Source organism: Trichoplusia ni, chromosome 8 (genome assembly GCF_003590095.1).
Source record: "Trichoplusia ni isolate ovarian cell line Hi5 chromosome 8, tn1, whole genome shotgun sequence".
In the NCBI taxonomy this organism is placed as follows: domain Eukaryota; kingdom Metazoa; phylum Arthropoda; class Insecta; order Lepidoptera; family Noctuidae; genus Trichoplusia; species Trichoplusia ni.
Window position 1 is genome coordinate 7735130 of NC_039485.1, and position 26107 is coordinate 7761236.

General features: G+C 35.3%; 1 long non-coding RNA gene across 1 annotated transcript in view; it reads left to right on the forward strand.

The window, feature by feature from the left end:
• LOC113496619 overlaps positions 1 to 26107 on the forward strand; it is a 38300-nt gene that overhangs the window by 5335 nt on the left and 6858 nt on the right. The window contains exons 2-4 of the long non-coding RNA XR_003400836.1: positions 2372 to 2459; positions 6816 to 6923; positions 15861 to 15899. This is a non-coding gene — a long non-coding RNA (uncharacterized LOC113496619). The remainder of the gene's footprint in view (positions 1 to 2371; positions 2460 to 6815; positions 6924 to 15860; positions 15900 to 26107) is intronic.

Consider the following 26107-nt stretch of genomic DNA (forward strand, 5'->3'; position numbering starts at 1 on the left):
GAAATAGATAAATATAATTTCTTTAATAAATGTTTGGTATAATTGGATGTAATGAAAATTGTTGTCCTGACGATATAGTCCGTCAAAGAAAAGCAAAAGAATTTGATGGATAGGCTGCCACGTTTGCGAATCAATAGCATTACGCTGCTAAAACTCGTTATTCATAATTCTTTTGGCGCTTAGATCACTTCATATTATCGACTAGCTGTATTTTCAACACCCACCGCATCAATTTAATAAAAAAAACCTTATTTTGCCTAAAATAGAAGATTTTCTCTAAAATAAAAGTACCCTACGCTACTCCTTATTACATCAACTATGAAGTACGATACTGTAAAAGCCTTCTTTGTACTATACTTTATATTTCATACATATCTATTAAGGTACATAGAACATGCATTGAGATTTAATTAATTGCACAGTTGTTAATCAAATGGTTTATGTTAAATACGTAAAGCTCATAAACAATTTGCATAATAAATTCAAACCCAAATAAACATGAATTAGACCAGTGACAAATACATATCTATTCATTACGGCAGACGCAGATGAACTACCAATAAATGTCAATGGCATTCAATGCAATTTAATTGAATTACGTTCGTTAGTAACGTTAATGGGATAATTTGATATTAGCTACGTACGTCACGTATTGTTATCGCAGTGTATCGGTGTTATATGTTTATTAGTTGTTGTAAATCACGTGTAATTGTCATCTAGCCGACTACAATTTGCTTTATAATATTCCGTAATAACATTTTAGGGCTGTGATTGTAGTGGTATGAGTCTGTTGGCAGTTTGGCACTGCTGTTATTGGCATAGAGGCTTTGTTTGATAGTTTTGATAATGTACATTTGAGTAAATGGTGCTACGGATTTGCATGTAATTCGAGGTCGATTCTTAACTATATCTTTATTTACTTATGTTATGTTTTAACGAATAAAAGGCTTTTAGTTTTCAATAAAGCCGTTCGTTTTTCGTTAATATACAAATAAAAATAAACATTGAAATATCTGGAGAAAAAGTTTTCATTACACTTTGTTTTTATAATTTTGTACAGTACCATAAGTAGAAGACGTTTCACGCTTCCAATCGCGCGCTTTTCATCGCGTCTCCTTATCTCATATTTACCAACAAAAGATTAGTCATAAATTATACAACCAAAATACACCCGAGGATTAAAGCGTCAACAAACCCATGGCAATTAGTTCAAAGCATAATGCCTATGAATAGAGAGCCTTTGCAAATTAATACTGTATTGTAAAGAAGACTTCGTAAATCCCTGTGCGCACTTTAAATAATTCCACACTTTAATACAATGGCATAAGGGTTAAAATCGTTTGGATAGTGTATTTTTAAGAGTATTTATACAATATGGTTGTTATTTCTTGGAAGCCGGTGTTAGTAGCGATGAAATCCCGCTTAATAACCCTACTAGGAGATAAATATTCGGATATATCCGAGTGCTTCCGACGTTGCGAAGAATTAAACTGAATTATGCTTGTCTATGCACAAGAATATTTAAAACGAGCCATTTTTATGGTAATTTTTGAAAATAAGCGAATTTTCTGTTGCAGTCTAAGTATTGATCCTCCTTTATAATGGCGAGATCGTAAAATTGGCACTTATTTTAGATAGCGTAGGTTTTTTTAAACGGTATAATTTGAAACTTTTTAACAAAATACAACTGAAAAACATTTATCACGTTGGCTAACAACAAACAGAGTTCAGTCCGCATATATTTCAATTAAATTCCCAAAAATATTAATGCAAACACGGTTTTAAACGAAAATTGCATAGAAATTTCATAAATTTTAACATTGTACACCTTTTCGAGTTTACGAATGTAAAATTGGTTATATCCGCGGCTGAGTCGAGGTATCCCATGGGAGCGGGTCCGTGTTTTCAGTTTAATATTGGCATTATTTTTTATTAACCCCAGTTTATTCCAGCCCGTCCGATATCAGTATTAAAACACGCATAACTCTTCACATTTGCGATGGAAAGTGTAATTGATTTTCGACGTTCATGTTTTATTGATGGTTTAGGAGAGAGTACCTTTGGTATCTACTTACTGCGTCTATTTATTTACTTAGTCATATATGTTCGACCATAAGGTTTACATTTTTAAATGTTTTTATGTTTGGGATAATAGGGGCTAGTAGTCTCTGAATGACATAAAAATCATAAAGTTAATCTTATGTAAATTATCGCAGTGAGCCACAAACGAGTCCGACGAGGCTTCATTTTCACAGCATCAAAAATGCTAATTTTTGTACATCAAATTCTACCTTCATTCTCGTTTTTGCAGAATATTTCATTAAAATACAAAATGACAGGCGAATAAAAGGCTTTCTCTTCTTTTTTTCAGCGCCGAGTCCTGGTATACATGTGACGCCCGAAGCGAAAATGGCACGGTCTAAAATGGCGGGTGAAAGATCAATATGACCTACCGAAAGGTAAGCTGTCTCTTTCGCACTCACTGGTTCTGTTTTACTGTCTCTGTCTGGCGGGCTGTAGTCCCTCAGTTTCGATAAGTCGTATGGCGGTGTAGTTTCAGTTGCGAATTTTCATGGAGTCCCCCAATGTATGGAGCTTTAGAGTTCTATTCAAGAGCGTTATGTTTGTAAAGCGATTAGCGATTTGCGGTGGATGTCATTACGTCGGGCCTAGAGATAATGCTTGATTATGAAAATTCGAGCGTTGAAAATTATTTTACGGAGTGTAAACATTTAATTGGCAATTTTGTTAATTAAACTTCAGGCACCCATCCAGAATTAAAATAACTAAGTGGACGATTTAAACAAAGCTATCAAAAATTAAAAGTAGTGTCCCGACGTACCCCGTACAACGTGTGTTTGAGAAGTCTGTTTTTTTATCACATATCTTGTTTACATATATCTATAGCTTATACAAGAATATGTTGGCAAACGCCCGACTAAAAATCCTAATTTATATCTGACAACAAAACTTTGTAGATGCCTCAGCTTTCCAGATTAATGCCAACATCTAAGTTTAAAATGAGCATACATTATTTGTATCCCAAAATTTTTCGGCACAAAGCGTGTGACGAAGTAAAAATATAAAACTAGTAATGTTTTTGCACCAGAACCTTTATTACTGTGCACAAAATTTTACCTTGAGTGTCTCAGAAAATGGGGTAGACGGAGGTTTATCGCAAATTGTTTAATCTAACCTGTCATTCACGAAGAAAACAAAAACCGTATTGTTATAGGGATCCTGATATACCTGAACAAGATGTGAAGACGTAATTTATGCTAAAACAGCCACTTTTGTCTTTTACGAACGACATCTAAGACCTTTTTATGGTTACATGTTGTAACATTTTTATTGGTAGGCACAGATTTTAGTGACGTGTTGCGTAATCTCAGCGTGAATTTAAGAGATTCAAAAGTAGGGACTAAAGCTGTAAAAAATTACGTTATTTTTTTAAGACATATTAAAAAAAAACGAATGATTATTCTGTGATAAAGTTAGCATTTGTTTCTATAGAATTTATGTCCCGAATTGAAATTCTAAAATTCTCTGTTGAACCTTCTATTGTTTCGATCAGTTGATAATTACTTTAACGGACGAAAATACTTTAACGACGTGTATATCTCATGCGAATTTATATTGTTTCAGTCCGCGGGTCGGACAATCGGATCCAATTTTATATCTTCATTAAAGCTTAACATTAGGGTCGTTCGCGGGTCGCTTGTAATCGAAGAGTTAGTGTGGGCACGGAGCTACTCGATTTATTGCCTGCTCTCATCGATTCTGATGGCTACAGTCCGTAACGAAAACGAAAAAAACGCTGTCCATAGACGTACAGCTACGTTGTCTACGTACTCGAGTATAAACTAAAAGTAATCGATATCACTCTTTCCAAATTCAGCACCGTAATGCTCCTTGGAATTTGCCAATCGCTATAAAGCTATTCAGAATAAATTACCAATTCGGATCTGCCAATCGTTGTAAATTAAATTCAAATGAAGTAGGGATTTTTTTTCTACAAAGCTAGGTTTTTTTCGTTCCGTCATTCCGGACTGACTGAACACTTAACAAAGGCTCTTCGAATCCAACCACAAGAGTAAAAACAAGGAATCCGCTCTCGTCAGTCATCAAACATATCTTAAAGTACATTAGCAAGGAAATTTATGCTTTAAACACCAGAAGCTACAGTTTACTTTACTACGTTTTCATCGAAACAGTTACGACACTGAAATACGACGTGGATCATCCCTTGAGGAGGTAAAAAACTGAATAATTCGCGTACATATCTCGCGACATGGCACGCGCCTTGGGAGTGGCAACAATTTCCTATGTGGTCGATCCGACAGGCTGCGCTATAAAAATACGCTATTCAGAGGAAGGAATATGTTGACATGTCGTGGAAACATGGGGTTACGTCACCAATGATAACTGACTGAGATATATCGCAATATATTCGTTGTATGGATACGCAAATATCATAATTCTCAAAAGAAATTGTTAAGAAAATGTAACCCTAACTTATCGAGTCGCTCGTAAATACTTTATCGAATACGTTAGTCTAGAAAGGAGAACGATATATTATTTGCATTAGAATGTATTGCATATTTGATGGAAGAACGGATTGCCTCGGATGATTTTACGTAAACGGTTGGTCTTTTAGAGATTTGTGTTGAATATAGCTTTGGAATAAATTTGTCGTCAGAAATTCTGAAAAAAAGTATAGTCGAAAACAAAATGAACGATACTTGACTTAAATTCAAAAGACTTTGGCACCCATCTGTTATTTGCATATCATTACTCGGTCTATTGCTTTCGCCGTACTCATAAATAGATCCGATACTGGGTTATCTTGAAAATATTATGTAACAATATTAAAGGGTGGGATTGAAGCGATGATTCCTGAGAAAGTTTGTGAGGGTCGGCCGGGCTCAGATAAAAAGGGTGCGAGCAGAGTGGGGCAATAATGCGGGGCCTGTGACACTGTCCTTTGCCTCACAATTTGACTGTCTCTTAACTGAGTGCGTATTTAGATACGGTATGAATACTGTATGGGGCGAATGATTGTAGTTTGCTCCTGTTTTGTATTCGGTGTTAGCCGTTGTTAGTCGTTTGTCAAGTGTTTTTTTGAAACAGAATTTGCTCTGTGTGTGGTATACTTATTTGGAAGACATTACCAAAACTTGTTAATTAATAAATTAACATTTTTTACAACAACAAGTTCGTGTCTTTCCCATTTTTATCATTTACATGGTCGAAAGTTATACATTACAGTAAAGTTGGCATACTTTACATCACTTTACGACGAAAATTTTTAGAAAACGGTCATAAACTATATGTGTAAATATAATCAATCCTCACTGAAGCACATCGATAACCGATACACGTTGAATTATTTACAATATGATAACTTTCATACTTCAGTCTCGAAAAATATGAAAGGACACGAATCCCCAATGCCAATGTTATTTACATGAGTGTTCCGATAAATGTAAGGAGGGTAGGACGGGGCTATTTACCCCGGCTAGCCCATGATACGCGTAATCTCTCGGAAAAGGGTTCCGCAGCCGACATGCCCAAGTGACGGCTACCAACGAACCCCGATTCAACACGAACTGTATAATTGACGCTGTCTTTTTTATTACCAGCGCGACAGAACGAGATGACAAATCGATTTGAATTCGAATCTCATGTAGCTGAGAACTATTACCACCTAGAGGGACCTAGCCCGTATTGATTTTCAATATTTGATACCCATTGTGTGAAGTTTCATGTAGAAGGTAATTATTGTACGGAATAATAGCTCCCTTGAGGCACTACATCAACGATGAATATCTACCTAATTACTTTCATGGATGAATCGCTGGATATGGGCGTGGAAAATGGAGCAAATATAAATTTCATACAAATATTTTGTACTGTGAAACTATGGTAATCTCTACAAAATAGATATAAAAACAATCATAAGCTAAATCGCATCTGCAATCATAGCATGTATGCTTGTTGAAATCAAACAAACAATTCAAATTTACAACAGCGACACGACAAATCCACCAAAAGCTGTGTATTTTCGATTTTGGGAGAATCCAAAGCAAATAACCAGTACAATCAGATTAAATCCATGTTTGTCAACATGACCATCAGTTATATTTGGCTAGAGCCGCGCATCGAATATTATCAGGCACCTCTGTTTGTAGCCCTTATGGCTACAAATGGTCGGCGTATAATTATTATCGCACTGATTTATAGCAGAGGTACCGTTAGCAGAATATAAACGGTAACATTATGAGCGCCTTCCGTATCAATCTTTGATTATGGCCGTCGTAATTGTGTTATACCTGCCTGTTACTTAGAAATTAGATGGTGGGGTACGTGATGATTTGTTCCACTTCATTATGTAGTCTGAGAAATGTTGGGAGTGCAAAATAAACGCGTTTACTAAGATTTAATAAGCACAAGAGCATTATCCGATTGAAATTAATGGACCATACACCCGTGTTTCATAAAAACTAGAATATACTCTCTAAAGATTAAATAAAATACATTTTCCCTCTTGTTTTTTCTGTCGACAGTCCTTGATGTTTGCCGCTGCACTATTTCTGCATCAATTTAATGACGTCATAAATTCTCAATTAAATTCAGGCTGCATGCCTCCGCCAGATACAAACAGTAGAATAGCGACATAAAACTAATTAGCTGGATAGTTATTAGCCTTTCTTGTGATTTATTTTGTTTTCTCTATTTCATTTTAGGAGTGTTTAAACTGTTCATTTTATTTGTACTTGCCTGGTTTAATTAGTACCTACTGTTTATGTTTTTAGACTGTTGCTGATTGGCTGGAAGGCAGATTGGGCGTTGGAGGAAAAATCAATGGAACTTGAGCTGAAATAAAGATGCTGCCGAATCGCCTTTTTGCCAAGACCGGTTTGGTAAGATACTTTAATACTCTTTCAATAAAGTACCAGAGGAATTTGCTTCAATGAAATCAAACAGTATTTATAAAATACTAGCTGACCCAGCAAACGTTGTTTTGCCTATGTGAGTATTTTTAATGCAACATTATAAAAAAAATAAAAACAAACAATTTAGTCCAAAAAATAAAATATATTTTTTTAGTGTGAGCAACCCTTATCACTTAGGGGTATGAAAAATAGATGTTGTTCTATTCTCAGACCTACCCAATATGTATACAAAATTTCATAAAAATCGGTGGAACCGTTTCGGAGGAGTACGGTAACTAACATCGTGACACGGGAATTTTATATATTAGATAGTACAGTATATTGGTTATGGATGTATTACTGTTGATTAATATCCAATCTGATGCTCATGTGAATATTTTTCACCTATGTTGGTAAGTAGTATCTTACTAAGTATACACGGAGTGAGCAGCCCAGTTCATGTATCCAATGACTAGAACACGTTCATGATAAAAAAAATGGTATTTATGAGATTTGAATAAATTTAAAATTCAATTTTTATTTAATATTATGATGCAATTCGTAGTTTTTTACAAACACAGCTCTGTTGCGAGCGCGGTCCGAGCCTTGTAACAATGGTGAGGGGCGCGGACGGTTTCGTTTTTATCATTTTTAAGAGTATATTTCAGATTTCTCTTGTTTAATTTTTCTTCGTACTTACTATCTTAGTTGATGATAAAAAAATTATTAACCGCGCCTAGGGGTATTTTACGTCGGATACATGAACAGGACTGCTTTTGTAAGACGACTAAAAAATCACGGTGTATTATAGTAAGTTGCAGAAAATTATTCATTTCATTATCTGTCAAATCTTAAAGCTTGGATTACTGACCTATATATTTGCGCCTGATCGTTTGTGTTTTATGTAACCAAATAATTCTATTCTATTCGTTAAATATCCATTACATATTGCACATCCAGCTCTTTGTACAACCAAAATAAACAAAAAAGACGTCGCAAAGTTATTTCCAGTATTTCCCAGTTTCCAATTCGGTGAGGTTTGCATAAATGTTTGGCAGAGTTCTCGTAACGGCTGCAGCTGCGTTTGTGATTGCTCTGGAACTTTGTGCGCAGCAAACTGATTGCGGAATGAAAGATACGTGTGTCGACTGTCGAACTTACGTTGATATGCGACGGATAATAAAACTGTTTGATGACTGTTCCTTATAATGGAGTTAAATGGTTTTGAAATTGCGTTTCTACAGGAATTATGTTTGGGTATAGTGTTCTACGGTTGCTTTCAAACTTTTGCCCGTTATTGTCCATAATTTCATCGTATTTTACTCGATATCGGATTTCTATATATATGATAGATAGGTAGATATGGTTTTTGTTATTTTTTTCGACTAAAAATTAATATAAATTCAAAGTCTGGGTTACTTTTAATTTCTTGAATTCTCAAATTTATTAAGCATCTCAGTACTTACCGTGAGATTAAGACATGTTAAATGCTGTCAAGCATGTATAGAACAAGAAAGAGATCATTTACAAAATATACTTTTTAACAATGGATTTTTTCGTTCCAAAAATCTGTTAGGTCTTGAGCTCTTGAATTACAACAAGAATAAAACAAGAAAGTATTTACTTTACAACACCGAGTGTGTAATATAAAAGCGAATGAATAAAAGTTGTACAATATGGGATGTTCGCGAGCCCGAGTTCCGAACGTGCTCCTAATAACTTCGGTATCGGTGAGATTTACTCCAGAAGTATGTCGACCATTCCTTGTTCTGAACTTGTGTACTACATCTGTTGTCTCTGTTAAATTGTATTTTATTAGGTGGATTACGAAACAATTAGGTAGATTGGGGTTTCTTTCCAGTTTAATTAAAGTAAAGGATGTTGCTCTAAATTCTGTAACTATCTTTTCCTTAACATGTGATAGTTTAAACTCAGGGATGTTAATGATATATAATTTCCTATCCGGATACGGTTACGGATATTTTTTATTTCGGATATCTGATAGTTTCGGTTACGGATATGGATATCAATAAACACTGGCTTTAAACGTGCACGTTACACCGCTTAGACAAAATATTGTTTTTGCATTAGCAATCATATTAGCTACTTAAAGTTGTGGTGTTAAGCTCCCCTACGTAAGAACATTATTATATACTCCAACCAAATTCATATACCCGGTACCTAGTATTCCGAATCAGATTTTCCCTTTGTATTACGGAATACAAAAGCAAATTCTTGGAGACCAAAACATTGTTGGAATCTAATATTCCGATAACAAGTTTTGTATGAACGGTTAAAGGAAAAACGGCACGATGTTTGCGTCTTTGTAAGTTCGTACTTACGCTTCGGGCGACAGTTAGCAACTTGTTATGATACGACACCGCACTTGGTGACACCAACCACCTTACTGTTATTTCAAAAACGTTTTCCTTTTTAATTAACAAAAAAAAAACAAAAATCATTACGATTATTTTCAACAAAAATGTTCTTCTTTATTTGATGACTCAAAGCTACACAAATTGAAGAAGAGATAAAATAATATAAGGTATATTTAGAAATTTAGAATACAGTTTTCAAAACGGTAGAATTAGAATCGGCAGTACACAAAGCCAAGCAGAGAAATTCGCTATCTAAACTTGTCCTCTTGCATGACAAGCAAGACTTTTTGCATTTGTCGACCTATTTTGATGGGTTAATTGGCAATTTTATTAAACGATTTGTTATATAATTCCTTCCAATAATACCTCCAAAATTCTGCAGTCATTTCATTCAGCCATTTTCGTTCTCGGCCTCTAGGCACAGCTTAAAATATGAACTGTCAGTAGCAACTGCATGTTGGCTGGACGTTATGTAAAATTAAAGCATTTAAGTGCCGAATGCGGCTCCAGCTTCCATCGACTGTGGCGACCCCATTAAGAATGAAGAGCTTATTCTGCGACCGAAATATTACATGCATTTTATAACTACATTATATGCTCTTGTGTTGTAATGAAAACTATACTTTTTATTTTAGATGGCAAGCAATCTATCCTGTCATAATAAACGATGTTTTTATTTACCCTACACTATATTATACTCGATCAATACGAGACCGATTCGTAATTGAGGGTTAATATGTGTCAAATGGTTAGCACTCAATCATTCGATGTTTAAAACGTTGGGAACGGTTATTCGATGGCATTGCGTTGAAAATCGAAATACGATTTCGATAGCGGTAGGAAATTACATTTGTGAGGCTCAGTTGGAATATTTTTGTTCGGATTTCGAATGTTCCGAGTATTTTTGTTTTTGAACCTAGTCTTATCTTGTAATTTCTTTTGTTTTTTATTCTATTCTGTAAATGTGTGTGTTTTGCCTTTGTTGTCTGGTTGTTCGGTTTCATACGTATTTTTTTTCAAGAGTTTTTTGTTTGAGTCGGATAAAATACTACAGCAGACAAATATATCCTTCTATTTTAAGCTTCTGGATACTTCTTCGTGATTACTTACTCGTGGATTTAAAAGTTTTATTTATAAAATAGGTTATAATACCAAAATTTAAAGAATTAAACTGGCTGAATGTTCTCAACTGAATTACTTAAAAATTACAAAAATATTCACCCTCAAAATTTAAGAAACCCAAACGAATCTCTATCAGCAATTCGCAGCACATCTCAAAAAAGTGTTTATTGATATTAGATCTTATCATGAGAGGATCTTTGGCACGTCATAGAATAGTCCGCTTCCATTTGGCCGGCGACCAAGGGAAGCCTTCGGGTCCAATTAACATGTTGATAATAAAACTAAAGGTTTGTTTTTCTGTAAAAAGCAGTATTCAGAGTGTTCAGAGTATCGTTGCGAATGTAATGTGCAATGTTTGTGTAATTAGACGGTTCTGGGACACTTAAGGCGGGTTTAGTAGAGATTATTCTTGCACGGTTAGGAAGTCTAGAATTTTCTTATGTTATTATCTTGTATGAGCTTTTGTTTTTCAGAATGTTTATATTTTCGAGTTCTGAGATTTGCCTTTAGATGTTTTCTTACCGAGAACGTGAAGTAATCAATCAGATAAGCGTGTGTAACAATGGCTGTTCCTTAACCATATTTAATCCAATCTAAGTTCTCTGTCTAAATATTTATTATTTTTTTTAAATTCGATATTTTTATAATTGTTGTGTTCATATATTATCAATTAATCAATTCAGCTTATCGAGGTTCACTGCTAGACAAGCGCCTTTGCCAAGCAGCACCACAGCATATTTTATTATAATAGAGCTAAAACCAGCACCTACATCAAAAGAGTAAAACAAGGCAAGAAACCAAACTAGGAGGTGTCGTAATTCCAGTTTTCCTTTTTGGGGAACATTTTGTCCATTGTATAGGACTTGTTTCTGGTTAGTATAATGTAGGTATATTATGACCGGTAGCTGCCTACGTAACGTTTTGCTGTCGGTAAATACGATCAATGTAAGATGTTTACTTTATAACCTAATAACATAAAAAGTATTGTACGCCCTTTAAGCCACTTTTCCTACTTTTATTGAACACCCTTTACATTAATACAACATCATCATCCTAGCCTTTTTCTAACAATGTTGATGTCGGCTTTTAGTCTGACCAAATGTAGCTGAATACCAGTGTTTTACAATCAGCGTCTGCCAATCTGATTTCCTCAAGCCAGTTACCAGGGCAACACGATACTCCTTTGTAAGACTGGTAACTGGTTGTTAGACTTTCTTACTAGCCGTACTTTCTGTCAAAAATGTATATAATAACAGCAGGGACACAAAATTTCACGTGCCATCCGAAACACGAAGAAACTCGTTATGACATAGAAGGTCGCCCATCGACGGACCGATCGAGTCAAGCGTAGCTCAACCTGTGATCGATCAACTTCTGCAGATATAGCTTAGCCACATTACATTAATACAACGTGTTGTTAAATAGCTTAAAAATGCTATCGGAAATTAGACATTCTAAAACATATTTCTTATTTGTTTTTTTTTAGATGTCACACTATTTTATACTTAATTGACCATTCATTCTGACCCTAGACTGCTTGACGGTCTGGTACAGAAAACATTAAGGACAATAAGGGCGAAATAAACAGCCCGTTGTCAACCTTTTACATCTTAATGTTTTCTATTCAATTTCTTATTTCAACGTTGTTTATTTTTGTTAATATACCACGGCATTAAGAAAAGTATTTATCAAATTACCTTACAATTTATGAAATAAACATTATTTTAATATTCTAAAGAATTTTGTTTTGCTAAGTTTCAATTTAATGGTATGATATTTTTTTAGCATTAGCTTTATTCCAGCATTTTAATTCATAGAAACCAAAATTACCTAAATCCTAAATTATTTCGCTCTTTAAATAGTATGATGTATGTATCTCTTCATAGCAATAAATACATCAAATTCCCGCTATGACGATTCTCCAGCTTCACCAAAGAAGGGGTCCTATGAAGAGACGTCAAAATTACTCATATGTCCCCTGGTTTACAATACACCAATGTTCGAAATCTAGGTGTAGGTACCTTGTAAACATTTCAGAAAGCCATGTCCAGACATAGTCGCATAGTTTACAACGGCAATTAATAACTTGGCTACACGAACCCGGGCCTGTTACAGCTCTCAATACATTGTTAGTGTGCACCATAATTCCTATTCACCATTGGATTACGAAGCGCAGTCGTGCCAAGCAATACATTAAATTGGCTGCAGCCCAAACGCATTTGTGCCCAATTAATGGGATTTTACGAAGCGAGCATTTCAAACGCTGCTTATTTGGATGCTGTCCTTGTTTGTTTGTTAGATTTTATGGTAATTTGTGCTTTTCGTTGTTGTTGGGTTAATTTACACTATTCGTTATTTTAGATTTGCTTAATTACAACTTATGTAGTTATTACATTTCTTATCGTGTTTGAATTTTGTTTTCTATTATCGATGTGACTTGACTTTGGAATTCATCTTTGTTTGATGGATTAATGATATTTGTTAAATAATTTTTCCATTTTCCATATGTTTAAGTTTACAAACCGTCGAAGTCGTTCGTCAAAATTATTTTATGTTTAATATAGAAAGGCAAAGTCCACTTGTTTATCAAACAAAATTTGTAACTTAGAAGACAAAACACAATTCATACTAAAATCTAAAAGCCTTTTTAAAACGTTCAGTCGAATTCCAACATGGACTGAACATCTAACTTGTATTGGCATCCACCCAGCTTGCAGCTTGACTATAGCAGTAGGTGTTGTTAGATATCTCGAGGTTCCATCCCCCTCGCCCGGTCTGGACAACGAACGGTGAGATTTACTAAGTATACTGCAGCTTTGAACATATAGGTACCGTATTTATGCTCGTATGATCCGGATATCGAAGGTTAGTTCTGGTGTGAGAAACCGAATTATAAAATTTTGCTTTGCTTTTGCTGATAAAAGTTATGATGTGAATTTATTTATTTTTATAACTGTTTCTATTAACTTCATTTTATAGGACAAAAGTTGACGAGGTAAATTGATTTGACGGGAAAATGGTTTTTTGAAATTAACATAAAGGGATATTACTAAAAATCTACAATAACAAAAGTTACAAAATTTGTCCTTTCAATTAAATTTAAAAATGACTCGAGAATATGTTCAGTGAGCTTAACAAATTTTGGGATACGGTTCAAAATTGTTTCCTTAGTTTACGGCGACAATTTGTCTTGAAATTTGACGGTGTTGAAGTAAATGTCTAAGTAATTAAACTGACGAAACAACGAGTTTGTCTCAATCCACTGAGGCGAAGGAGAGAAACAGGTTGACAAATTGATAGCCTGAGCAGAAACATCGCGTCAACCATTATTTCTGACTTCACGTTGAAATGTCGCGAGCACTCTGGCTAACATACGTACAGATGTACACACACATTCATATGGTAAAGTACATTACATATATCATACATGTTGTAACGTGTAGGAGATGTTTTGAATGATGAATAGTACAAACAAAAGTTTTCAGCAACATAACATTTTGTAAAAATCAGTTCATTCTTTTTCATTTTATATCTATGTCGCCGAAATAGTGTTAAATGTAAAAACAAAACATGTATTATTGTAACACCAAGTAATGACAAATGTAGAAGGAAAAGAACTATATTTTCAATTAATATAATTTCGAAATCGGAGATACCGTTAGCATTAAGTTAAGGTTAAAAATACGTCACGTTGTTTATAATTATTATTAAAGAACCTTAGTCTTTTCTCTCACTGCACAATAAGAAGTATTAACTTTATCTATTTTTGGTTCGATAAGTATTTATTTAATATACAACTGTAACTAATGAATAAACTAGTTTAAATATATTCACTTAAAATTATGCATAACAAAAATCTTCGGCATCGCTGCAGGCTGGGAGTGTCGCCATCTTCACTTCATATCTTTATCTTTTACATAAATATTATAAGCCAATCCTTAATATCCAATAATGAACTGAAATCGCAAAAAAAAATACTAGTTTTTTCCCTTTTGATATTTCACAGATTCCAAAGAAACTCGTTCAGAATTGTAAGCATTAAAATACATAGATAAATTCTGTATCGGTGTAGGGAGGATTAAAGTTGAGCGAAGACTTAGTCCCCTGTCCTTCACTTAAAGGGTCGCCAGTAAGTGTAAGTAATTTGGCGTAAAACGTCGATGTCTGCTTCTTGTAACTTGAAATCTGGTCTTTATAAGCTTGTACGTGTATATTATGTTGGTAAAGTATTTTGTTTAAACCTTCACGAGATTAAGGATTGTAGTCTCAGTCTATAGGGCTATTGATTTAGCGCTACTTTAAAGTGTGGCTTAGAGTAACATGATATTCCAGTCTCATAGATTTCTCTCATGGACTTAATACTAGCTCAGACTAGTTTTTTCAGTTATTTTCTTTTCCGGTGTTTCCGGTTGAATTCTTTAACTGAATGAAAGGTAGTGAGTTTTGTGTCTGGTATACAATAAAAAGTATAATATATGAATACTTTTCCTCAACATAACATCTTGCTTCGCAGATAATGTAATGAGAGAGAATTCAATTACCGTATCTCTTTGTTTTTTCCCTCGCCATAGCAAGGGCTTGGTAAAGTGCACATTCTATGCTTACTGTACATTGGCGATTTGTACCGCGGAGCGTGGTTCCGAGTGTTCCGACACAACAGCGATGCTCTGTCCCCCTCTCGCCCCGCTTCCCCGCCGCGTGAAAGAGCTGGCGAGGTCTATTCAAATATCCCCTGTCTGTTCGCACCCCTCCTCACCCGCCAGCGCCTCGCAGTCTCGTTCATATTTCGTGTTCCTATTTTGCGCAGCATCCCCGGGTATCCAAATGCAGTCCGCAGACTCCAAACGGGCGTAAGCCAACGACGTTGTGTTCAAATTTCAACCTTATTTCTCGCCGGATAAAGTAGAATATTGATTGTGCGTCCCTGGTTCGATTACGACCTTAAGCGCATAGGCGTGGTCGCCTCCCGTAGCCCGGAATAGGGGTAGAGATTCAGTACAAGTAGCGTGTAGGGGCGCGGCTCGCCGCAAAGTTAGACGCAACTGAGCTCCAGCCGATAACGACACTTCATGTTACACTCAGTTTAGAATTTAAAATTTAATATTTTATAAAATCTTGAACAAGGCTTTGGGAAAATATAAGGTACGTATTTGTGATTATTTTCTGTGTATTTTCCGTGGTTCGTTTGAGAGGCGTAGGTTTCGTATAATTTGATTGCGTCAAGCGTTCCCTTAATGCGATTTGCCCTCACCTTTTTCCCTCGCATGAGCCGAGTCGTGACGCGGGCAAGTGTTGTTGACTTGTTGTTTCTATTTTGTTTTGACTTGGATTCTAACTGGCGTTTATTGCTACCTTTTTTGTTTTACAAACTTCTTTCCTTTTAGTTAGCGTGATTGTTGTGAACTGATCGTTTTTGTTATTTCAGATCGCGGGCGGAGTGGCGAGTGGCGGTCTTCTGTGTCAGGTAACGTATTGTTATTTTCATTTTGTTTTCCAATTTGGTTAAATATTATTTATGTACAGTTATAAATTTTATATTTTTTACCTACATATTTATATTTAATTTTAACTTCCTTTACATCCCTATTTTCTGTTCATTATCTTTTTACCGTTCTTATTAAGTATTTACCATATTTTTGTTAATCAATCCTTTTCGATCTCTTTTGTTTAAATATTTTGGTATCCAAAAAAAAAAATATTCAAGGTTTTGCGACGCGACGCTTATAATCGACTAGTATTTTTTACAACTTACAACACGTTAAAAAACAATATTTACTTCATAAAATTCAAAACCAGATTAAAATTGTCTTACAAGTCGTAGGCTTTTAAAAATCATGTAACTGATTGATTAAACGATATAAAAAAGTATTAGACATTAATAAAATTTAAACAGAAACTGTCTAAAACAACGCGTTTAAAAAGTAAATAACTAAATTTCATAAAAAATATTGAATATTACGAAAACGTCTTAGGAAATCATAAAACCAAGAGGAACAACATAAAATCATAAAAATGCATTCGTAGGACAACGGAATCGCAAAAAATATAATCGCAACGCGAGAACGGCTCCATGCTTACGACAACGACACTCAATCGCATCGATTTTCCTCCCCTAGGTGTAGACAGACGCGCGGCCCGTTTTAACTACCTACCTTATTTATTCAGAATCATTTCACTGAAAAGCGACTCAGATAAACAGTTCCAAAGCGTTCCGTTTCGTTATTATCCGATCCGTAATTGCCGACATTATACCCGTATCAAAGGACCAAAAATATAAGGAAAGCGTAAATAGGTATTTCTCCGTTTTCATATCATAGCAACTGTAGCAAACGGCCCCAAGAGAGCTATATTTATGAAGGCGGAGCAGAATGTAATAACAAAAGCAAATAAGGATTTTGTGACGCCCGCCTTTGTAAACCGAGTATTATATTCGTGACTTTAGGTGAGAATTATTTTTCCCTGTAGGGTATTTAATTAGGTTTTTTGTATAAATAATTTTAATGCTAATTTAGAATGGAACGACGGGTCCTCAGTTATCATGGTACGGGGGAAGAGGGAGGGGCTAATCGTTTCGTATCGTCATGTCGGCAACATTTGAACGCTTTGATCGTTAATGATATAAGCTGTCAAAAGTTTTTCTTTGCGGCTTTGGAGTTTTCTTCGGTAACATCTTTTGAAACGATGATATGAAATGTTGTAAAAATATTAAGGTAACATTCGTTTCTTAAACAGAATTTCACTAGTAATTTGTATTTCATTAACAATAATTACGTAAAACGTTAGCTAAAGATACTTAACGCAAAAAAAAATATTTCGTTAACACTTTTCATTCAATACGCCTATCTGTCCGTATACTGGGCTCAACATAAAATAGAAAGCGACCAACTACTTAAATAAATAGTTTTCCGCGATACAAAGAGGCGGTTTTTAGTACCATTTCTCAGCCATTCATTAACCCCGGGCAGGGAATGGTCGAGATTAATACTCACTTTCGAGATTACACACAGTTGAGACGAGCTTGTAATTTTTGGTGATGATGCTATTCATTTTCTAGAACTAAAATGATCAACAATATTTCTTTGTTTTAAAAATGCGACGGTTGCGCGGCGATTTTCAGATGTAATTTATTTCCTTACAAATATGGCGCTAATGATTAAAAAATATTTGAACTGCATATTTGACGCGGTAAACATTTAACGAAAATTCTTAAATAAACATTTTTACGGATTCTTCTAACTTTAGCTTTACGCTCTCTTTGACGGATACCATCGATTTTAACACCTTTAAAAAATGTTGTTTAAAATATTTCACTAAGATAACAAATATAATTTCGTTCGCATATCATACTCTACCACCGCCACCCAGTACGCAGAAAGTATTTACGCTCTACCACATGAAAATTCCTTAATTTTATAAAAGTACCAACGGCTACCAGCCACAGTCGACCGCAAAACCTCAATTTCACTAACACCGAATTATTTCCTTAGTTTATTGCCAAAATACGGTTGTGTCCTATCGTACCGGTAATGTTCCAGGACGGTACTTAATCCTCCCGTGGCCGGCAATATGGCCGAAATAATTTGGTATACCCTCAGCCGTTTATAAGACTCGGTGGATCCCTTTTGTTTGCGCAGAAGAATGAGGGAAATTTACAATACTAACAAGGTTTTATGTGTCTCTTGGTGGAGCTTAGCGGTTAGGAGCTGTAGGAATCCGACCGTGTATATACATTTGCTACGTCGATATTCTGATGGAACCTTTCCCCTTATGATACGCGTAGTAATTAGTTTAAATATTAAAGAGATTTTGCGAGTATAAGGGAATAAATAAAACCTGGGACAAAATTTCTTTAAAATGGATTTTACTTATTTAATACACTTTGATCGGATATTTTCTATATAGAACCCACGTTCGCATCGAAAAACATGATCTTTAGCGTATTTTTAATCTTTTCCCTACATTTATTACCCTTCAGGAAATTTAGTATCATTTATACGAGCTCATTATCCGACCAAGAGATCAGCTGCGCACTCTAAGCAGTTCACATGGCGCTATCTTTATTATTACACTAAAATTTTATCACTTAACTGACGTAAAATGCAAGACGTCTAATATTACTGCCATAACTAAGAAAATGAAATGAATAACTAATGAGTATGCTCAACAAGTCTTAGAAACGGAATTTTATTACCGGACCAGCGTAAATTCATTTTATCTTGCCCTTCATCCCATTCGGGATATTTCCAGACTTTTATTTTAATCTAAGAACGTCTAAATGAATTCTCTTTTATATTACTAAATTTAAATATTAATTTTATCATTTGCTCGCCCGCCTTCCATTAAACTAGCATGAATTGCCGTCGTGAGATTCCCAGACGCCATAAAGGCAAGTTTTTATGTCTTCTTTTGTTTGACCTGTCGACTTTGAATAATAAAATCGTTTAAACACGTCTCTCACAGACTTAGAGTTATTTTATATATTCTAGTTATCTCAACTGAAACTCCAGCTTTACTGCTCAGCTCACTCAAGCGATAAATTCAATTAACTGTTTGAAACAGGTGTGGATAGTTTTAATTAAATAACTTATTAATATGAACGAAGAATAAATACGTAGAACTTTAGCAAGAACATAATATTGTTTTTATGCCGTGAATATGTTTTATCACAAATAGTTCTTTATAATCTCTCATAAGATTTGCGAACGCGTACCAAAATAATGTGCCGTGGATTAATTAATCAGATTTGAAGAAGTTCTAAATACTAGCGCGTGTCCCAATGTACATGGCTATTTATAGAAAAACAAATTATTTAGTGTAAGAATCTGAAAAGTGTCTCACAAATAAAGATAATTGGAATTTCCAGCTCGCTATTTAGATTTCCCTCCCAATTTACCAGATCTTTTGGATTTGTGTCTATATACAATCGTGCAGGGAATTTGTCCTCGGCCGTGGCTCGCAATCTAATACGTATGCTAATTTATGATAGCTCGCCGGAATTATAGATGTCGCCCCGGGCGCGAAATTACGATCCCCTTTCCCCCTGCTGCCGCCATTCGGTGGCGGCCATCTTGCCATTTGATTCGCGTGGGCACAATTAAAATGCAGTAAACCACCCACAACTAGCCTGCTAATGTCCTTTTTTAATGGTATTCAGACTTCTGCCGGCGGCACTTAGATTCTGCAGATAATTTGTTTGCATTCCTAATTTCTTTTGAGATCGCAGCTTCAACCAAAACCGTTTTTCATAAGGCTTCATTATATTATCATCATTTATGAATCACAATTTCACTCGCCTTAACGGGCAAATATATTTTACTTAATTAATATTCTCAAAAGTTAATAAAGATACACAACGCCAAAATAAACCATCTGTATTAACAAATTCGCTCGGAAAGCCGGGAGTAATTTAAATATTGCTTAAGACGGTCTAAGCGGGTCCCAAGGTCTGCTTTTTACCTTCACAAAAAAAACTTTTGTTTTAGCCAAGATTAACATGCAAATTAGTTAACGGCCCTTAAATTAACACTGAAGTGACTCGTACCTTTGCAGATCTCGTTTCCATTTCTTTTGAATTCAAGTGTTATTTGGGTTGATATATTTTATTCAGGTTTGGTAGGATGTGTCGTAGGCGGGCTCTAGGGTGCAGTACAAGTCCTGAGTTGTGAATATTTCAGTCTCTTGTAGGCTCGGCTTTGGTGAATGTGGAGATAAAAATGGTTTAACTATGAGCAGGAGTTAGTTGAGGTGAAATTCCCTTCGTCTTGCATTTCTACAATTTGCATCGTTCAGAGAATAGTTGGATAGGACTTCATTTAAATAATGTTTAGTCAAATGATTCTTAAAAATCATGGTTACAGTTGAGGATAGTCATTCTAAAATCTTATTGGAAAATCGGTATATTTCAGATGTTACAAACCTTTTAGTATTCTTTACCAGCAGATCCTTTGAAAAACGTTATCTTTTAGCAAAAGATAAAATTCTGCAAATGTCTTTTAGTTCTGTCGTCGTAGATTGTCGGTAATTTATCACGCTGCGTCAAACGGGGCTATGATAGCTCCTCCAAGTTTTCTTACAAACTGCTTTTACAAATGAAAAATATGAAATTCGCGTAGTATTTTACTCTTGCTGTGTTATTTCTAGTAAACATAGTTGCCGGCTCGCATTAATTTCGTCGGCGCCCAGAAACTTGCATAAATATGAAAAACGGGTTTCACAACTCGGCTGCTAATGTGAAATATTTTCTTATTCTCTATTTTATTTCATGATCAAACATTCTAGTTATACTTTAAGCAGAATGTTAAGTTTTATAAGTATTTGCATTTCTCTGCGACTTGATTCTCATCTCATCTCATCTCAGCCTATCGCCGTCCACTGCTGAACGTAGGCCTCCCCCAAAGAGCGCCAACCATCCCGGTCCTGGGAAGCCCGCATCCATCCACGACTTGATTATGAAGAAGTATTCAGTTGAATTAAAGACGAGTATGTGAAAACCGATTTATATAAAGAATATATAATTTCAGTTATAAAAGACTAAGATACCTGAAATCCATAAGAATATTAATATTTTGTTTACAAAAGTCAGTTACATATTATAATTTGTAAAGACGATGTATGCTGAAACATAATTCTTGTTTTCAACCAACAATAAAGAAAACTATCCAACTACAATTTATTACGAAACTAATTTAGTATTCACAAACAATACCAGAACTAAATAGAACAAAGAGCAAGTCTCCTCTGGCTCTATATATTTAATGCATTCCAATTCGCTCTCGCCGTACAAAGGAGCGTGCGTTATGCAAATGCAATTTGAAATAACAGCGCTCACAGTAAGCCCTGTTTACACTATTCCAGTGTTTACGGTACAGTGATCGAAGCTAGTACTAAATCATAGTTTTGTGATTTGAATTGCAATGAATTTTTAATAACAGAAAGATTCTTAATTCTACTGAAATAAGGAATGTTTCGTGGAGTGTTTAGATTCCGATATCAAATGTTTCCGTACTTTTGAGCGAGTGATCCAAAGCCGTTTGTTATTAATGCTAGTACAATATATTAAGCTGTTTTCTTCTAAATTTGATGCCAAAGTTGATCATTGATGATATAATGTAGCTAAATCAGCGATGTGTAACCAACAAGTTTTACACATATCTCAAAAATTAAAAATCAACATTCCAGTCCTGATCGCTAGTCTGGCCCGGTACTTGCATAATTTGAACAGAGCATAAAGCCGCGGCTGCCAACACTATGTACTTGTGTTGGCTCGCAACGGAAATGTAATCCCGTTTGTTTGTTATGAGTCAGTGTCGCTTATATATCCGTCATTTTAGTCTGATAACTATGTATTATGGAGTTATAACCCATAGTGTCACTAGCATTGTGCGATTTCATTCTCGTTATTTTGCGAAACCAAATAAACTAGTTCTGAAAAAGAATAAGTTGCGTATTTCGACAATTACTCTGGATTCAACATCGCTTTATTCCAGTATACCTACATTTGCCTATTAACAGTTAATTCAACACGTTAAGTCCGACTAAATACAGGTAATATTTCAGGCCACACACTAGACTAAGTTTGTGACAGCATAAATGTACCAGCTTAACTGGCGTAGTTCCGTTATGCAGATAAAGCGACTGCAGAGAACTAAATTAAGTTCTGGTTCCAGCAATTGTCTCGCACGCCGAGATAGTTGCAACTTAACCGTGAGTTATGTACCCGCTTTGTTCGGGCTTAACTGCGAATAATAATGTATATTAAGTTAATGCAGCGGATAAAGCTTGTTCTTATTGTTTGAACTCGTAATTGTGTTGGTAAAGTTTTGTTCTACGAGTGCATATCTTTGTACGACAAATGCGGAGACATTTACGCATTTACATTTTTTTGTCTTTTGTTTCCTCTAAATAAAGTAGTAAAATAAGTATAATGTAACCTTTTTTAATTTAAATCCTTTATTGTTCTGCTTTTATTATTTGATTTAAACGTTAATGCTTTGGAGATTAGGCATGTTGAGCCGTCAGTCCCAGTGGTCGTACTAATACCTTTGACATGCGTTACGAACAGTCGACATTTATCTGAAATTCAGTCGCATCTGGTGAGACTGGACGGTGACAGATTATATTCAAGGTTTATGAAGGGAATAAACTAAATCAGAATTATTTCTAATTAAATTCAATTTGAAAATCCCTCTTTAAGAGATTTCTTCTCATTTCGCAAACAAAAATAAAATCTAGAAGCAAAAAAAAAGCCCCTTTTACAAGATCGAAACATCCAGAGTGGGCATCCGATTCCATCTTTTTAAATATTAATTCCCAAACTACTCACGTACCGAAGGCAATTAAGGAGAATACATAACTAATTCCCAGTGTTTTGTTTAAGTCAGTAAAAGTACAAAACAATGTAATTGCTTCCAATTAGTTTTGCAATCAAAAAACCTTAAAGTTCTGAGTCTCAAGCGGTGTTATCTGACAAAAAGTCCGCCGCACAGTGGTTCGTCCCCATACAAGAGGTTGGACATAGGATTCTTAAAACAAAAACTGTCGAATTTAAAAATATAAAGTATGCCATCGTATTCCTTTAATAAATTACAACAAATACTACTGATTCAATTTTTTTGATTGGGCTTATAGTTTAGGAGTAAATCGAAAAAAAGTGTTTATTCACTATGGAGAACAACACAAAAATGTCTGTATCTCGCGATTCCCGTCTTGTTTCGTTGTGCCGTTACCATTACTTGTTTCCGCTGATTAAATGCTACATTTTCTTCAAAGACACATGGTGCCCGAATCGTGCACTTTTTGAGATATGACCAAAATAAATATAAAAATAAAAATTGAGCCCTAATACGAGTGTTTGACGTAATATGACCTGATACTAGTTGATATACGTAGATTATGGAAATAAGAAGAGAGGATAAGGTACGAAAGTAGCTGTTCATGTAAAATGCGCGCATTAATAATCGCTGACAGTAATAATTTTGACAATAACAACCAAGGTATCGAATCGGACGAAAACATCAATAATAATAGAAAGTAGCAATAAAAACGGGTTATTGTCGGTAAGCACACAGGTAATTAGCAAACAATAGCATCAATTGGTTCATTGCTAATAAGCCGGCCTGTGATTTGCACCTGTGAGATCACTAACACGTTGCACTTAATGACAAGCCTACATACCGCATTAGACATATACATCAATAATATGATGAGATGCTTTCAAAAACATTAACTAATGAACATCCTCTTCTTCATCAACATCGTGATCACTACGATCGTCATCGTCATCATCGGTGCTAAAGTCAGAATCTGCTTCTGCAACATCGGTATCAATGAACTCAAAATCAGGCGTGTTATCATTTATGAGTAAATCGCTGAGTTCCTTAAATGAAGACTTTCTTTTTGTATTTTAATAATAGCAAGTTGTTGAGGATATCTTCATAAGTCACGATGCTACTATGTTTCCGCGTATGGTTTTCTCAATATTTGCGAAAGTCTTTATTTCTCGCTTCCGATGCTTCTTCAGACATGAAGCCTATAGGCAGAACAGATAGGTGGTCTACTATCTGAGGCCCATGTACAAGTAATTTATGAAGGCTGGAAGGCATATAGTACCACGCATAGAGATCCACATACATATTTGCTGTCTCGTCACAGTACAACTTGAATTTTGCTAGATCTATCTCCTCTCCTGATGAAATGAACTGCAGTATCACAGCAATTCTTCGAATTAAACTGACGTCTAATCCTGTAATACGTGCAGTCGTTTCGGGATTGGTAAAAAACCGTCTAGCAGTATTGCCAGGATTTGTGTTACCACTACCCTGTTTGACTACATCCAATAACAAACCTGTTTCTCTCCGAAAAATTTCCTAAATCAGTTTTTTCCTTTCCTTCACTTTTTGCTTCATGTCGTCACCTTTTGCTTGCCATGACTTTATGTCCAGTCTATAGGCAATGTGCAATAAGCATTCCATGGACCAAATCCAAGCATGAAACGAACTTAAACTATATTTGTATAGGTCCTCGTTCACTACTTTACCTCTTACTTCTTTAAGATTATTCATCTCGAGCTTTGCACAAATCACACACGGCAGCCGATGTTTCTGATATGTAAGAGTGCACTTTACCATCAATTATCGTCAACATCAAACTATGCGTGACAATGGAATTACCGCAGTCTGTTGGGTTTAGGTTTGAAATTTCGGATTGAAACGCAGCCATTTCATTTTTCACGTTCGCTTCTGTCTCTTTCATGAATTTAAAAGAAATTGGACGGCAGTATTCGGTGGACGACGGCCGATCGTTCTGCCATACGACATCTCCACTAAAAATATTTGTCAGTTTTAAAGGCACAAGGCTTGCTATAAATATGGTTGACAAATCTTGCTCACCTGTTGTGGTTCTTTGTTGGTATATGTTCTGGCTAGAAGCTCCGTCAAAACCCCATTTGCTATGCAACATGAGTTGCTCACCACTATTAAAACTACAATTAAGCGATTCCATCAGTCTTTGAACTGTAATATCAAGGAGTGCCTGCAGTCGTATTTTCGCAGAATTTTCGGTTACAGTTATATCTCCTTTATTAGGGTAGCATTTTTCTTCTCCTTCAACAACATATAATAACTTGGGTATTTCGTAAGCCCTTCTTTCAAACAGAAATCTCTTAAATTATATTCATTTAGAAGACCTGCACTCATTAAGTGCAACGTGTTAGTGATCTCACAGGTGCAAATCACAGGCCGGCTTATTAGCAATGAACCAAGTGATGCTATTGTTTGCTAATTAAATGAGTGCTTACCGACAATAACCCGTTTTTATTGCTACTTTCTATTATTATTGATGTTTTCGTCCGATTCGATACCTTGGTTGTTATTGTCAAAATTATTACTGTCAGCGATTATTAATGCGCGCATTTTACATGAACAGCTACTTTCGTACCTTATCCTCTCTTCTTATTTCCATAATCTACGTATATCAACTAGTATCAGGTCATATTACGTCAAACACTCGTATTAGGGCTCAATTTTTATTTTTATATTTATTTTGGTCATATCTCAAAAAGTGCACGATTCGGGCACCATGTGTCTTTGAAGAAAATGTAGCATTTAATCAGCGGAAACAAGTAATGGTAACGGCACAACGAAACAAGACGGGAATCGCGAGATACAGACATTTTTGTGTTGTTCTCCATAGTGAATAAACGCTTTTTTTCGATTTACTCCTAAACTATAAGCCCAATCAAAAAAATTGAATCAGTAGTATTTGTTGTAATTTATTAAAGGAATACGATGGCATACTTTATATTTTTAAATTCGACAGTTTTTGTTTTAAGAATCCTATGTCCAACCTCTTGTATGGGGACGAACCACTGTGCGCCGGTCCGTTGCTCTTTTATTTTATTTTCAGCCACGTTTAATTTCCTTGGGAGCTTCTCCCTTTGTTTGTGCTTAAAAGAAAAACAATCTTGAAAGTTCTGGGCTTTTTTTTCTCGAATTGAATTTTGCTCTCCGTTCGTAAAAAACGGACTTGCGATGTTTAAATGTTCGGTGTAATTCCGGTGCTTATCGGTAAATAACTTCAGGTTTTAAAAGTTGTTCTTCTTTTACTGCCCTTTAGCTTGGATATATCCGCATTTAAGTTTACAATTTTAATCCAATAGTATTGGGTTCATGGTTA